This window comes from Schistocerca piceifrons, chromosome 3 (genome assembly GCF_021461385.2).
Source record: "Schistocerca piceifrons isolate TAMUIC-IGC-003096 chromosome 3, iqSchPice1.1, whole genome shotgun sequence".
In the NCBI taxonomy this organism is placed as follows: Eukaryota; Metazoa; Arthropoda; class Insecta; order Orthoptera; family Acrididae; genus Schistocerca; species Schistocerca piceifrons.
The window spans coordinates 653950559-653965476 of NC_060140.1; positions in this window are offsets into that span (position 1 = coordinate 653950559).

Consider the following 14918-nt stretch of genomic DNA (forward strand, 5'->3'; position numbering starts at 1 on the left):
CCCATAGTGCTCAGAGCCAGAGCCGGGGGGGGGGGGGGGGAGGAGGAGGACGACAAATGTGGGAGGATGAAGGCGTTCCATTCGTCTATCGGTGCTGTTGATAACTGCTGGATTGTCGCTGGTGCATCAGGACGAGCAGTAACTCTCTGATCATGTCTGACGGAACCTACGCCGTAATGTTAAAAAAAAAAAAGTTCAAACGTTCTCTTTTCAATTAATACGTAGGTATTTTGATATTCGGATTAAATTGTCCCTGCTGAACAGTCGTTGGTTAACTATCATTCATTAAATCACTTAATAATGTTGTCCACGCTTGATATTTCACTTGGAACGAACAGTTTATTGTTCCTTGGCCACTAAATACTTTATAGCTTTCGCACCACAAGCACACGCAGTTGGCTGGTAAAGTCAGTTCTATTAAAATTAAGTTTCTTGACAATTACGACAACTTGACTCTTCAACGTAATTGTATTATTTTCGTGAAGTCGTGTAATTGTGTCCTACTCGAGACCAATTGAGTGTAATCCTTTGATATACTATCCACTCTTCTTTTAGTTCCAACTATTTGAAAGTCAAGTCCAATATTCACTAGTTTCGTAAATAAAGTTCAATTAACCCTTTATGCACGGTTAAACGCGTCTATCAGTTCCTGCCTCTGCTTAGAAAATCAGTTTCCGAAGTTCGTCAATTACGTCACACAAGAAACACTTCTGAACGCAAAACAATCTCGTCACGTTCCACACTCTCAATAACTAAGACAAGAATTGTTCCCGCACGTCTTTACAGGACGAGAGCCAGCAAGCGACTTCTTCTGTGAATGAGTATTGTAGGCGTATTGAATTTCTTCATTGCGCTTACAACTCTCTTCCATATAAAAGTTATCTCTGACTAACATCAGCTTGGACTTACCTCTCAAACATTAATTGCAATTATCACTTGGATATTTGTCCATTAATTAATTCTTAGGTTTCTTCCTCCTCTTTTCACAACAAAAACTCTCAGTGATGTATAATGTTCTTGTTATCAAATCTCCTTGGTGTTAGCGTATCGGCAAAGATGTCGTATTTGCCAAGATAGCTCTTCCCTACTTCATATTATGATATTCTGTCTTAAATGACTTTAAGGGGGTCGTTGGGGTGTTATATCCTGTATCTGGATGTTGTTCCCTACAGTCTACTCATTTTACGTTGAACAATGGGATAAAGAATGTACAGTGATCTACTGCTTATCGTTTGGAATAAATAATAAGCATTCATTCCTGAAGACTGAGCTCTAACGCCCACAAAACTACTTGGGTCAGACATCATGATAGAGCATACAGCTGAATAGGTCTTATTCATAAGGGTAACTGCTGGGTGACGTCATCAATATGGGTCTTATTCATAACGGTGACTGCAATGTATTCCTCGCCACCCATAAGAAAACTGCGTCATTTTAGTGCTGGGTGTCGCGAGTCTGACCTCCATAGCAGAGTAGTCAAGATGGGTGAAATGTCGGTAAGAGGCTGTGGGACGACCTTCTCATCATAGGATGCGTCTACGGTAGCGCTGGGCAGATCTTTAGTGAAAGCTGATGTCAATGCTGCGACATTAACCTGTCTTACACCTCACATGAACTTGTGATCTGTGGCCTTTGTTTTGCATGTGTCGACACTCTGCTGTTTGAAGCGTCGCAGGGCCCGAGAGTGTCTTCGTAAGGCGTCACGTATTTGCACCGTCACAGAGGAAGTTTGTAACCAACTTTGACCAAATTCCAAACTTACTGTCGCAATGGGAGATAATCACAGGGTTTCGAGAAAGTGATACTTTCTTTAACAGTGTATTTATACACTGAGAAAGTTATCTTGGCCAATATGTTGATGTATCAACACGGATTGTCCAAACTATCTGCATGGCACGGTATACCATTCGCAGAAATGTAACATAGTGTGAGAAGAGTGGTTGTAAAAGATCGTAACGTGGACTGGAGACAAGTGTAACGTTTAGTCATGGATAATCACTTCAAAAATGACAGGAATAGTGCCATTCACAATTGGAAGTCCACCTCACTCAGTTTCTGACATATTGCAGAGGCATTTCGTGTAATCTGTTCCGCACAGCAGCATATGGGACTGTATGTCTTCAGTGGGCCAAACAGTACATTAAATGGATAGTAACTGGCGAGAGGCACGTAGTGTGGGTCGATGAGTCGCCGTTTTGCGTGTTTTCAAATTATACAAGACATCGAGTACACTGAGGCGTTAAACCCGCTGTGTGTGGAACCTGTCAGGATAGGTGTGCTTTCGCTATGTTTTGAGGAATTTTTCGTAATATGACTTCGTCCCAGTCTTCCAGGTTACCATGAATACGAACCAGGATTCAACTTTCTAGGTTGACCAAGTTTTGCTGCGCTGCACGCACACATTCGCGGTTTCGCGATCACTCTGGCACACTATCCTATCTCCATTGTCGCTCTACCTTAGCCATCCGTAGCTTGTGGTCTAATGATTAGCGTCGCTGTCCCTAAATTGCTGAGCTTTGGGATCATTCCCCGGGCACATTAGAGAGTTGCTTTTTTCTTAAACTGTGTTACCTTCATCGACGTTCAAGTCGCTGAAGTATCGTCAGATAGAAAGACTTGCTCCGAGCGGCCGCACGTCTCCAGATTTTGTCGGTGACAAGTGCCATACTGTCTTATTACCCACATGTAATCCCCTATTTAATGTCTGGGACTATGTGAAACAGTGAATGAGTCCTAGCAATTAACATTCCGACTATATGGTAGTTTCTTTCCACGGAAACTAAAGGTCAACGAGGAAATGCAGCTGGATAAGCAATCCTGAAAAACCTTGTTGACTCGCTCGGTGATTTGAGGGAATTTTCAACGCCATAAGGGCTGTTACATGGTGTTGGAATGATGCCTCCGCGGGCTGGCTAAGTATTAGTTTGATATTGATATCTATCTTTCGGAGATAAACACAGTAATGGCATGTTTCAAGTACACACTCATATCGTGTTGATGCAAGTGAAAGAATCCAGGGGATTTAGTCTGTTCCGAGTAACCAGCAAGTTTCTCTCGGCTATCAATTTCGAGTTAAGCATCCTCATGTTAAAAAAAAAATGTTCAAATATGTGTGAAATACTATGGGACTTAACTGCTAAGGTCATCAGTCCCTAAGCTTACACACTACTTAACCTAAATTATCGTCCGCAGCTCGTGGTCGTGCGGTAGCGTTCTCTCTTCCCAGGCCCAGATTCCCGGGTTCGATTCCCGGCGGGGTCAGGGATTTTCTCTCCCTCGTGATGACTGGGTGTTGTGTGATGTCCTTAGGTTAGTTAGGTTTAAGTAGCTCTACGTTCTAGGGACTGATGACCATAGATGTTAAGTCCCATAGTGCTCAGAGCCATTTGAATTTGAACCTAAATTATCCTAAGGACAAACAACACACACCCATGCCCGAGGGAGCACCCTAACCTCCGCCAGGACCATCCGCACAGTCCACGACTGCAGCGCCTTAGACCCCTCGGCTAATTCTGTGCGGCTTAACCATCCTCATATGCCGCAAAAATAAGTATCAGTTATGTCGTAGGATCTCATTCCATCGGACACTACAGAGTGTTATTTAATTTAATCCGGTGCATTGGGTCAAAGTTAAATGATCAAGATCTTCACCCCTCCAAATTTTTGGGCTTATAATGAAATGCCTTCAACAAACTGGAATAGAAGGGAGTATTACCGTGTAGATTACCTTACCACTGGTGTGGGCTACCAGACTACGGAGATGGGTAGCAACAGTACCCTCATAATAGGTTGTTAATTTCCGGCTATTATTAAAGACTAAACCAATAATAAAAAGATCTATGTCATTAATTGCATAAAGAAAGGCGACCGAAGTCTTGGGTGGTATCGTAAGAGACTGATTTCTCTTTTGTTATAAGAATAAGTCAGTAAGATACTTTCTTTCACCGCCAAAGGAGTGTCGGTGTTGCATCTAAAATAAGGCTTCTCGATAATTCACAGATCACAGGCAGATATTAGAGGGAATTCGTGTACTTAGTAGGCAAGTAATTTGTTGATATATCACAAACATGGTTTCGATTCCTGTATAGAAAGTAGAGTATCGCAGGAGTAGTGCCACCGTTACCTACTATTCTTCGCCGTTGTTACGTACTCCTGGAGCAGTAGTACTTCTCATTATTTTGGGAAAGGAGAGGAGACATTCGTCTTGAACTCAGCACGCCAAGAAAGGCATGAAGGGTTGACCCTGTTTTTTATAGCTACATGAGGGATCCTTTATGTCCACATTATTCTGACGACAGACCAAACTATCTTCTTCCACATCTTCGAGCAGTAGCCTTATGTGCGCTCGTATATACTGCAGGTATTATTGACCTTCCGAGCTGATATTTTCCCTGGGGCTCGGCATCTGGAACTCTCCTTGATGGGCGATTATTTACCAATTTTACGGTGAAGTTCACGGTCCGAAACTCCTTTTGACGAGCATTTAAATCTCCAGACAGACCGTTAATCCTAATCTCGTCATCAGTTTCAATACCTGAAGGATACTACCAATAGACAGATACTAATAAACTGAAGGCCATAAATCATTCAAGACGTGAAAACTTCAGAGATTAATACCGTTGGATGTGTACGCTCAGACTCTGAAGAAACGCCGTAATTCAGCTCTGCAGACGAAATGTTATACGAGCTAAACTAAGTACTGAACGTAAGAACAGAGAAACACGAACAGCAATAATCTCTACATATGAAACGAAATCTCCTGACCCATTGTCGGCCAGCGCAGCGAGCTGGAGATATAAACTTTAAATTAGCAGGGTGTTTTGATTGTTCGAAATTCCAACTCTAAAGGGGTGAAATAAGAGAGAAACAGCTTTTTGAAAATAAATCCCTATTATTGGTATTGGTCTTCTCAATCAGAAATAACTAATACAAGGTTTGCAGTTTGCGGAAATTCGTGATTAATACGGTAAAGCAGAATACGAAAAGTTTTACGAAAATATATTATCATTTAATACTCTATGTATGGAAATTTGTATTTGGCTTCCAGGTTATAAATAAAAGAACACGTGTTCCAGTGTTTTTATAAATTCAACCCGCAATTGGATGAAATAAGGGATGAAAGTTTTCATGGAAATATTCCATTCTGAAAGAATTTTCGAAGATAAATCAATGGAAATTTGTTTTTGGCTTCTTGGTTAGAAATAAAGAAAATCCGTTTTTCAGTTTATCTTGAAATTTAACCACTAAGGCGGTGAAATGGGAAATAAAAATTTTTGCGAAAATATTTCGTTTTATTTAAACGTTTTGTATGATAATCTCTGAGAATTGGTTTTTAACTTCTCGGTTAGAAAGAAAGGAGTATGAGTCAGCGTGAAAAGCTCATAAGGCGTAACAATAAGTGAAGTAAATCAAAGAGCGATATTTAAGTCTGCACAATAAGTTGGCTGCATACTAGACAGAAAAGGAAATGGCTCTTTAATTCATTAAGTTTTAGTAAGCCAGTATTTTTTTGTTTTTCCAGTTTTCATCAATCATCAGTGTTCTGACTGGTGTAATTTTGAGTCATCAGTCTTCTGACTGATTTCGTTGATGCCGCCCGCCAAGTATTCCTCTCCTGTTACAAACTTTTCATATCACAATAGCAACAGCACCCTAAGACTTCAATTGTTTTCTGGATATATTCCAGTCTCGGACTTCCTCTACAGTTCATACCCTCTACAGCTCCTTCTAGTACCATGAAAGTTACCCCTTATGCTATAGCAAATGTCCCATCATCCTGTCACTTCTTCTTGTCAGTGTTTTCATATGTTCTTTTCCTCACCGATTCTGCTGATAACTTCCTCATTCCTTACCTCCAGTCCACCTAATTTTCAACATCCTTCTGTAGCACCACATCTCAAAGGCTTCGATTCTACTCCGTTCTGGTTTTCTCACAGTGTATGTCCGACTACCATATCATGCTTGGCTCTAAACGTAAGTTCTCAGCAATTTTTTCCTCAAGTTAAGACCTATGTTTGACACTAGCAGACTTCCCTTGGCCAGGAACATATTTTTCGCCAGTGCTAGTCTGCTTTTTATGTCCTTCTTGCTCCGTCCATCATGTGTTATTTAGCTGCTAGATAGCAGAATTCCGTAACTTCGTCTGCTTCGTGATCCGCTATTGTAGTGTTAAGTTTCTCGCTGATTTCTTATTGCTACTTCTCATTACTTTCGTTTCTCTTCGATTCGTTCCATCCATATTCTCTACGCCGAAGAGTGGTTATTCCATTCAACACAACCTGCAATTCTTCTTCTCTTTCAATGAGGACAGCAACGTCGTCAGCGAATATTATCGCTGATAACCTTTGAGCCTGAATTTTAATGCCGCTCGTCAACCTTCTATTTATTTCCATGATTGCTTCTTCGACGTATAGATTGAACAGTAGGGGCGAAAGACTGCGTCCCTCTCTTACATCATTTTTAATCCTGGAAATTCGTTCTTGGTCGTACAGAAACATTGTTCCCTCTCCTCTCATGTACATATTCTCTGTTACCGTCCTATCCCTATAGTTTACCCAAATTCCCTCAGAGTTTCGAACATCTTGCACCATTTGACATTGTCGAACACTTTCTCCAGGTGACAGATCCTGTGAATAGGTCTAGATTGTTCTTCAGTCTTGCTTCCATTATCAAGCAAACTTCAGAATCGCCTCTCTGGTGTCTTTACCATTTCTAAAGCCAAAATGATAGCCATCTAACAGATTGTCAATATGCTTTTCCTTTCTTCTGTATATTATCCTTGTCAGCAAAATGGATGCATCAGCTTTTAAGCTGATTGTGCTGTAATTCTAGCACCTGTCGGCTCTTGTTATCCTCGGAATCGTGTGGTTGATGTTATTCCGAAAGTCTGATGGTATGTCGACAGTCCCCATACATCCGTCACACCAACACGAGTAGTCGTTTCGTTGCTCCTTTACTCAATAATTTTAGAAGTTCTGATGGAATGTTATCTATCCTTCCGCCTTATTTGACCTTAAGTCCGCAAAAGCTCTTTTAAATTATATTGCCGCATCCCCTATGTCTTTTAAATCGACTCCTGTTCTTCTTTTACCTATCCACTCTTTCCTCTACATTCAACAGTGGAATTAGCGTAGCACTCTTAATGTTACCACCCTCGTTTTTAATTTCAGCGAAGGCTGTTTTGATGTTCCCATATGACAATTCATTCCTTCCGACAATCATTTCATTTTCAATTTCTTCACATTTTTGACGCAGCCACTTCGACTTAGCCTCCCTGAACTCCCTATTTATTTCATTCCTCAGTGACTGATTGTACTGTATTCGTGAATTCCCCTATTTTTGTACTTCCTTCTTTCGTCGATCAGCTAAAGCACTTCACCTTTTATCCATGGTTTCTTCGCAATACCTTCCTTCTATCTTCAGTCCACCTTCAACTTCTGTGATTACTATCTTTAGAGATCCACATTCCTCTTCAACTCTGATGCCTACTGAGCATTTCTTTATCGAAACTTTTATAGCCTCATAGAACTTCGAACGAATCTCTTCAATCCATAATGTTTTCGTACCCCACATTTTTGTGTAGTAGACACTACACAAAGCCTGTATACTCTGATAGCTAGACAAACACTGAAACTAGTCATATTAATGAGTTTTATTATAAAAAGAAAGTTACAAAACTTAACATTGCAACTACACAGATGTATTGTAAGCAAAGGGCGACAAGCAAAATAATCTTCACCAGTACAAACAATCCCAAGGCTGTGCTACATAGAGAGTACAAGCGGTGGTCAATCGTTGACGCTGCTAAACAATTGCCTGATCTTGAAGCTGCTATTCAACTGGGCCGTCACCAGTCGGTCGCGGTGCTTATGTCCTCTTCACACAGGGCCGCCACCGTCGCGTTGTCGTCCTGGATAGGGGTTGGTCAGCGTGCAGTTGGCTGACTTCTTCTCACAGCCTTCTCTTCCCTGTCGTTCCCGACTGGCGGGCTGGCCCTTGACTCTACGCCGTGACATTTTGCCGACAGATTTTTTTCCTACTCTCTTAAACTTTAGCCTACTCTTCATAATTGATAAATTGTAATCTGAGTCTATAAATGCTCCTGGGTATGCCTTAGAGCCGAATATCTGATTGCAGAATCTCTGCCTGAGAATGATGTTATCTAACTGGAATCTTCCCATACCTCCTAGTTGTTTACAAGTAAACCTCCTCCTCTTGTGATTCGCGAACACAATATTCGCTATTACTGACTCAAGTTTATCGCAGAACTCTTTCTCCTCTCTCATTCCTAGTAGCAAGCCCATATTCTCCCTTAACCCTATCCTCCGGTTCCTCCTCTACAGCTGCATTCGAATCCCCTATGAGTATTAGATTTTCATCTCCATTAACGTACTGAATTATCCACTCTCAATCTCTTCTTCCTCTCCTTGCGACGTCGGTGTTTACACCTGAAATATTGTTGTCGATATTGGACTGCTGTCGATTCTGTTAAGAACCACCCTGTGACTCAACTGTTCACATTAACTCACTCTCTGCCCTATCCACCTACTCATAACGAATCCTAATCCTGTTATACCACTTTTTGCAGCTGTTGATATTACCCTATCGCATCTGCCTAGAAATCCTCGTCTTTCTGCCACTTCACTTCATTGATTCACACTATATATAGGTTGACCCTTAGTAGTCCCCTTTTCAGATTTTGTATTTTGCCTACGACGTCCAACATTGCAGTTGCCTGCCGGAGGACTGGATGGAGGACTAGTCTGGATCCTTTTGCCAATAGAGAGATCGTCATGAGACTTTTCACGGCACTTTCTCATTTACATGCCACTTGTCCTATGTAAACACATTATCTTTCTTCAATGCAGTGGTTTTCATTCCCTTCTGTGTCCTTGTGCTGTTGATCATTCCTGATTCTTCCACCTCTATGGGCAGTTTCCCAGCTGAAGGGCAAGAGAGCGAACTGAACATCCAACCGCTCCTCTGGCCTCTTGGAAAAGGCCGTTGGCTGAGTGAGGGTGACTTCTTACGCCGGATGTCTTCGGCAGCTATTGCTGATGATTTTTATTAACAATTTAAGAGATATCGGGCTTCGAACCCGAGACCGAGAAAGTTTTCATTATTTACCAAAGACGCTACCCCTAGATCACGGGTGCATAGGCCTGCTGTACACAATACGCAAAAGCAAGCGCCGCAGTGGGTGCTAAGCTTGTTCACATGTAAGTGGTGTGTATATCCAGGAGAAAATTGCAATTACTAGGAGAAATTATAGAACATGCTATGCAACTTTCAGTTTTCGCGCTAACTTGAGTGAAGTAGCTTGTTTGGTAAAATAATTTCATCTTTCTTGTATGCCTGATGTACATGTTGTTTCCCATAAAACTGCAGGCTATTTGACCCTTCCAGCACCGGAATGGATACGAGGACTGCAGCCTTCCGACCGCGGCGTAAGCTGCAGTCCGTTCCTCGGAGAATGTGTTGCTAGTGTTAGTAGATCTTTACGAAGGGGCATCCTCTCGGAAAGTAGTCCGAAAAGACCGTTGGCTCGATTTGGCATTTTAGAGTAGTGAGTGAGTTTCATCTGTTCACAGACCAGTTCGCAGAGGATAGTTCACATCCAAAAAACGACCCGTGCTGAAGGAAATCAGTTGTAAAGGTAATTCTGTGATGAATATTTAAAGTTAATTTTGCAGTCGACGAGAATACCGCAGTTCACACCTTGAATACATTTCCTTCAGTTTTTCATCTCTTGTTCCTTTTGCGGGTATTTCAAAAATCCAGATTTAGTTTTTTCGAGATTTCGCTAAAACCGCTCCAGCCGAATGCCGGGATGATTTCTATGATAAGGTTATGGCAGATGTATTTAGCCATTCTTTCGCAACCAGAACTTGTGCTTTGTCTCGAATAACATCGCTGTCGATGAGACGTTAACCTCAATGATTCTTTCCGCTGATTCTGCGTGAGATATGCGGGTAACTAGCCTAACCAGACTTCGAATTTAATATTTGCTCTGAGCCATTTGTGACTTTATGCGTGTTGTTGGGCCGGCCCGAGAGATACTAAACAGACAGGTATAACGCCACCGTATTAGTTTACTGTCCTTAAATTTTGCCACTTGTTTTTCCTTATAAATTGAAGAGTTGATAATTTTTGCGGACATGACGTTTTGCGTCGCCGGTGACCCCGCTCCACCAAGTCTGAATGGCCCCTTAGCGCATAGGTATCCTAAGAGTTTCAGGGAAGCAACCTTGACCTTTAGTGGAAGGAAGTGCTGGCTAACGTATGTTTTTAGCGTCTACAAAACTGTGCAGATGAGCACTGTTAAACTGACTATAAGGAGTACAACCTTTCAGAAGTGTTAAGTAGCCCCAACACAGGCGCCCTGCCACATTCTGAACCTAGTTGTTCTGCATTCCAGACGTGTTTCTATCGCTAGTGTAGTGAGTACAAAGTGTATGGTCCAGCCAGTCAGGTATCACGTGGAAACAGTTACATGAATGATACTGGTAACAGTATGACGATTTCATGCTACTGGTTAATCGGAGAACAGATCCATAGGAATGTCGCCCGATAGTTCAGACAATCTGACCACATGAAATTACGATGGTGTGTCGTAATTGCAATCGCCGCCGGATCACCGATGCCTCTATGCAGCCGATGAGTTAAACTACTTCGTTCTACTGTCGTGTGCCATCATCTCTCTGGCTCTTCCTCAGTTACGTACTCTGATTCTCCGCCTTGCTAAGTGCCTTCAATAATCTGTGTGCACAGTTTTTCTATCGCACCGAGCATTGTCTCTCGGCGATGCAAGCTCTAGGTTCAGAGCAGCTTTGCCACTGATTTCAGTGCCTTTTTATCTAGTATGAATTCCATTACTGACCCAATTATAGTCCCTCCTTATTATCAGATAATACCTGTTTAAAATAGCCTGTAGTCGTCTATTATTTCAATAAAGATGTTGTACCCATTCCTCTCCTTTATATACCATCACTTCAAATTTACTGCCTTTGATCATGCAGAAAATTTCGAATTGCACTTGAAGTAGGAAATGAAACTAATACTCTAGGCACAGTCAGTACAGAGAGAAAGATAGTGTTTCTTTTTTCCAAGTCATATAATGGGGAGCGCGGTTCCACTTTTCCTTAAATTTCTAATAGTAATGACTGACAGATGTTCAAAATATACAGAAAACCAACCATTTCGGAAAACGTTTTGGTAAGAATTTCTGCCCCCCCCCCCCCCCCCACAATATTGAATAGCTCAGCTCACATTAGCAGTATTATTAAGAGATTTTTAAAACTGTCCTTGTTTGAACTCAAAATGCAGCGCTAATTAGACACCTACGAGCAAGTGGAAGATGAATATGGTTTTAAAAAGATTGTTGTAACCATGTCACATAATAATAATGAGCGTATGGTATTGGTGGACGGGAGACCCCTCGCGGGGCGATTCTTTAACGCCACTACGGCGACTGGCAAATGAATGAGGATGAAATGATGATGAAAGACACACAACACCCAGTCATCTCGAGGCAGAGAAAATCCCTGACCCAGCCGTGAATCGAGCCCGGGACCCCGTGCGCGGGAAGCGAGAACGCTACCGCAAGACGACGAGCCGCGGACCCCATAGCTCATGTTAGAATTGAAAATAAAGTACATCAGCCTCCGAGAAATAAAATGATACACAATACGAATACGCTGACGTTTAGAGGAAACGTACCACATGGAAACAGCAAAATATTTTCCTAAAGGAGTCAGTATAGCATTTCGTACTCATGGTTCCACTGAAACGAGAAGACAACGGAGAAATTTACTGCAGATGACGAGTATTCAACATTAAATTTGCAGCGTGCGGTAAGAGGCTTTTAATGTCCACCATCCACCTATATTCTCTTTCCTCGGCGTTTAACAATGTGGTTTCTATTGTACTCTTAATGTTACACCCTTACTTTTAATTTGACTGAAAGTTGCTTCGACTTTTCTGTAACTGGAGCCAGTCCTTCCAACCATCGTTTCTTTTTGATTTCTTCCACTTTTCGTGTTGTGATTTCACCTTGGATGCCGTGTACTTCCTGTTCATTTTGTTCTTAAGGGTCTTCGTATTCCAGTATGTCTGTCTTTTCCTGAACAGTTTTTTACTCCCTTCATTAGTCGATCAATTGAGGTACGTGTCCTGTTACCCAAGGTTCCTTCGTAGTTACTTTCGTTTTATCTATGTTTGTCCGTCCAACATTTCTTATTGCCTTATTAGAGATGTTCATTCCTCTTCAACCGAAATGTCTATTGCGATACTCCTTACTTCTGTATCCACACTCTCAGTGAACCTCAAACGTGTCTCATCATTCTTCAGTACTTCAGGCACCCTATTCCTACTAAACTGTTTATCCTCGACAAACCTCTTAAACTTACCTCTACTCTTCATCACTAGTAAATCGTAATTTCAGTCTATATCTACTCCTGGGAAACCATATAATCCAATACTTGATTCTGGAATCTCTGTCAGGACAACGTTGTAAACCAGCTGGAATTTTCCTGTGCCTCCGGGTCTTTTCCAAGTAAACCATCTCCTGCTGTGATTCTTAAACAGATGATTCGCTATTTGTTTCAGAGCACCGTTAGGCATTCTCCGCTCTCATTCTCCCGTAGCTCCTTCTTCTCTTCATTCCCACACAACCCCGTTCCAATCCCCCATGATTATTACATTTTCATCTCCCTTTACGTAAGAACTACCTGTCGATGTCCCCAAGTACTCTTTGTTTGCTGTTTTGGATGTCAGCATGCATACTTAAATTATCATTGACAGCCTCAGTTTGCTGTCCAATCTTACGAGAACAACCCTGTCAATGAATTGTTTACAGTAGCTTAATGCCTGCCTGTTTTCCTTTTCATAATGAATCCTACTCTCGTTGTACAAATTTAGCTGCTGTTCACATTACCCATATTCTTCTGACCAGAAATTATTGTCTTTCCATTTCTCTTCACTGACCTCTACATGTCGACTGAGCCTTCGTATTTCGCTGTTCAGATTTTCTGCCTTCTTTACTTCGCTCGAACGTCTGACATTCCAAATTAAGACCCTTCGTTAGTTATTAGGTCTATTTCTCATGGCCAATTCCACTTGATAGTCCTTTCCCGGAATGTGGAATCATTTGCTTCTACAACACTGGCACATTTGAGGAAATAAGAATAGAAAAAATAACTTTGCAGAAAGTCGTGAACAAAGTCGGGAATTTTATCAGGCAGAGCCATACCTCTGGCATCTGTGTGTGTGTGTGTGTGTGTGTGTGTGTGTGTGTGTGTGTGTGTTGTTCGTAGCATAAGTTAGTTTAAATTAGCTTAAATAGTGTATAAGTCTAGCGACCGATGACCTCGGCAATTTGGTCCCTTAAAAATTCACACACATTTGGACATTTTACTAGGCAGAACATGAAAATATATTTTTTATACGGATGAAGCATTTGCAAAGGAATACGTCTTCTGTTAGCGTAAAATTACCCTACAATGTCCTGGAAGAACTTGAAGATCGTTGAAGTTGACTTATGAAGCAATACTGTCCAGGCATAAACGCTGCAGTTCCGCTGTGGAAGCGCGAAGTTATGTTTCCCGAAGCGATGTGTGACGCGTGCTGCTAACCACTGACATAAGGTTACATGTGCGACTCAAAACTTGTGTTAAAGGATTACTCTTATAAACATGAAATTGTTGACACGCAAGTCTCATGCCTGAGATATAATGAGGCCACATTAAGCATCAAAACAAATCCAAGACTTGATAAAAATTAATCACTGTATTAATTGCTAGATAACGATTCGGCCATAAGCACTCTTCGATTGTGCATTTGTTTGAAATCTAGCAAAGGGGAGGTATGTGTACTGATCCAAAATTGCATTCGGTGTGTATTGCTACTAGGAAGAATGTTTCCTCTGACAAGCGCCAAAACAGGGCGATCGGTTATAAAAGTATGAAATTTAATTCAGTATATTAGAATGAAGTACTAAAACCATTTTGTCGGATATTCGCTTCAAGTTACCATACAGGAATGTTTATAGTATGAAATTCAGTGCTTCCAATACTTGCTGTACGTATGTCATGTTTTATTACCAATGTCATGAGAAGCACAGGAAAATTTAAGTGAACAAATACTAGCGTTAAGTGGTTACTATCTCCTTGAAGAGCGCTATCCGTTCTCCGACCGAAGCAGAACTCAAACAACCCGTAACTTGAGCGAAGTCACACAAAGACTGAGATATTTCGCTGTGTTTGCTTTCCGCGATGTTGAACATCCGTTCACAAAATACGGGGACAAGACCAACGTGAATGTTTCTAGAGAAAGGAAATTTAATCGCGGAAATTCCTTTGCCAACATTCGCTACGGCTGAAAAATAGAAAATGAAACACAGTACGAGTAACTTTGTTCTGAGTCTGTGGACGTGTGCTGATTAAATTAATTTATATTTCAAATTATCTTCCCTTCTAATAGCTCGGTAGTTTGTGAAGAGCAGAAAGACATTAGAAAGTGAACATAAAGGAAAACCGAAACTGCAAATTCTCTTTGGTACTTAACGAACTACGAAAATATACAGAGTAATTCTGAGAGTCTCTTTATTTCCTAACAATTCATTTACTATACCAGTTTTACGTCTCTTAGAAGTTAGCTAGTTTCAGTTTATAATATTATTTTTAGATCTACAGTCACTGTATTGTAAAACAGTACAATGCAGGTGCACTGTAACGAATCACTTCGTTATGACTGCATATCAGAAGATGTTCGCGTATAATGAAACCTAGTGATATAAGAATATACAGCCTACTGTTGCAGGTTAACTTTTTCGTTTACCTAGGTTTCAACGTTAGTAATAACGTCTTCTTCAGAACATAAAATATTATTTAAATGTTTCCCTAAAAGAAGCCATGTCCAAA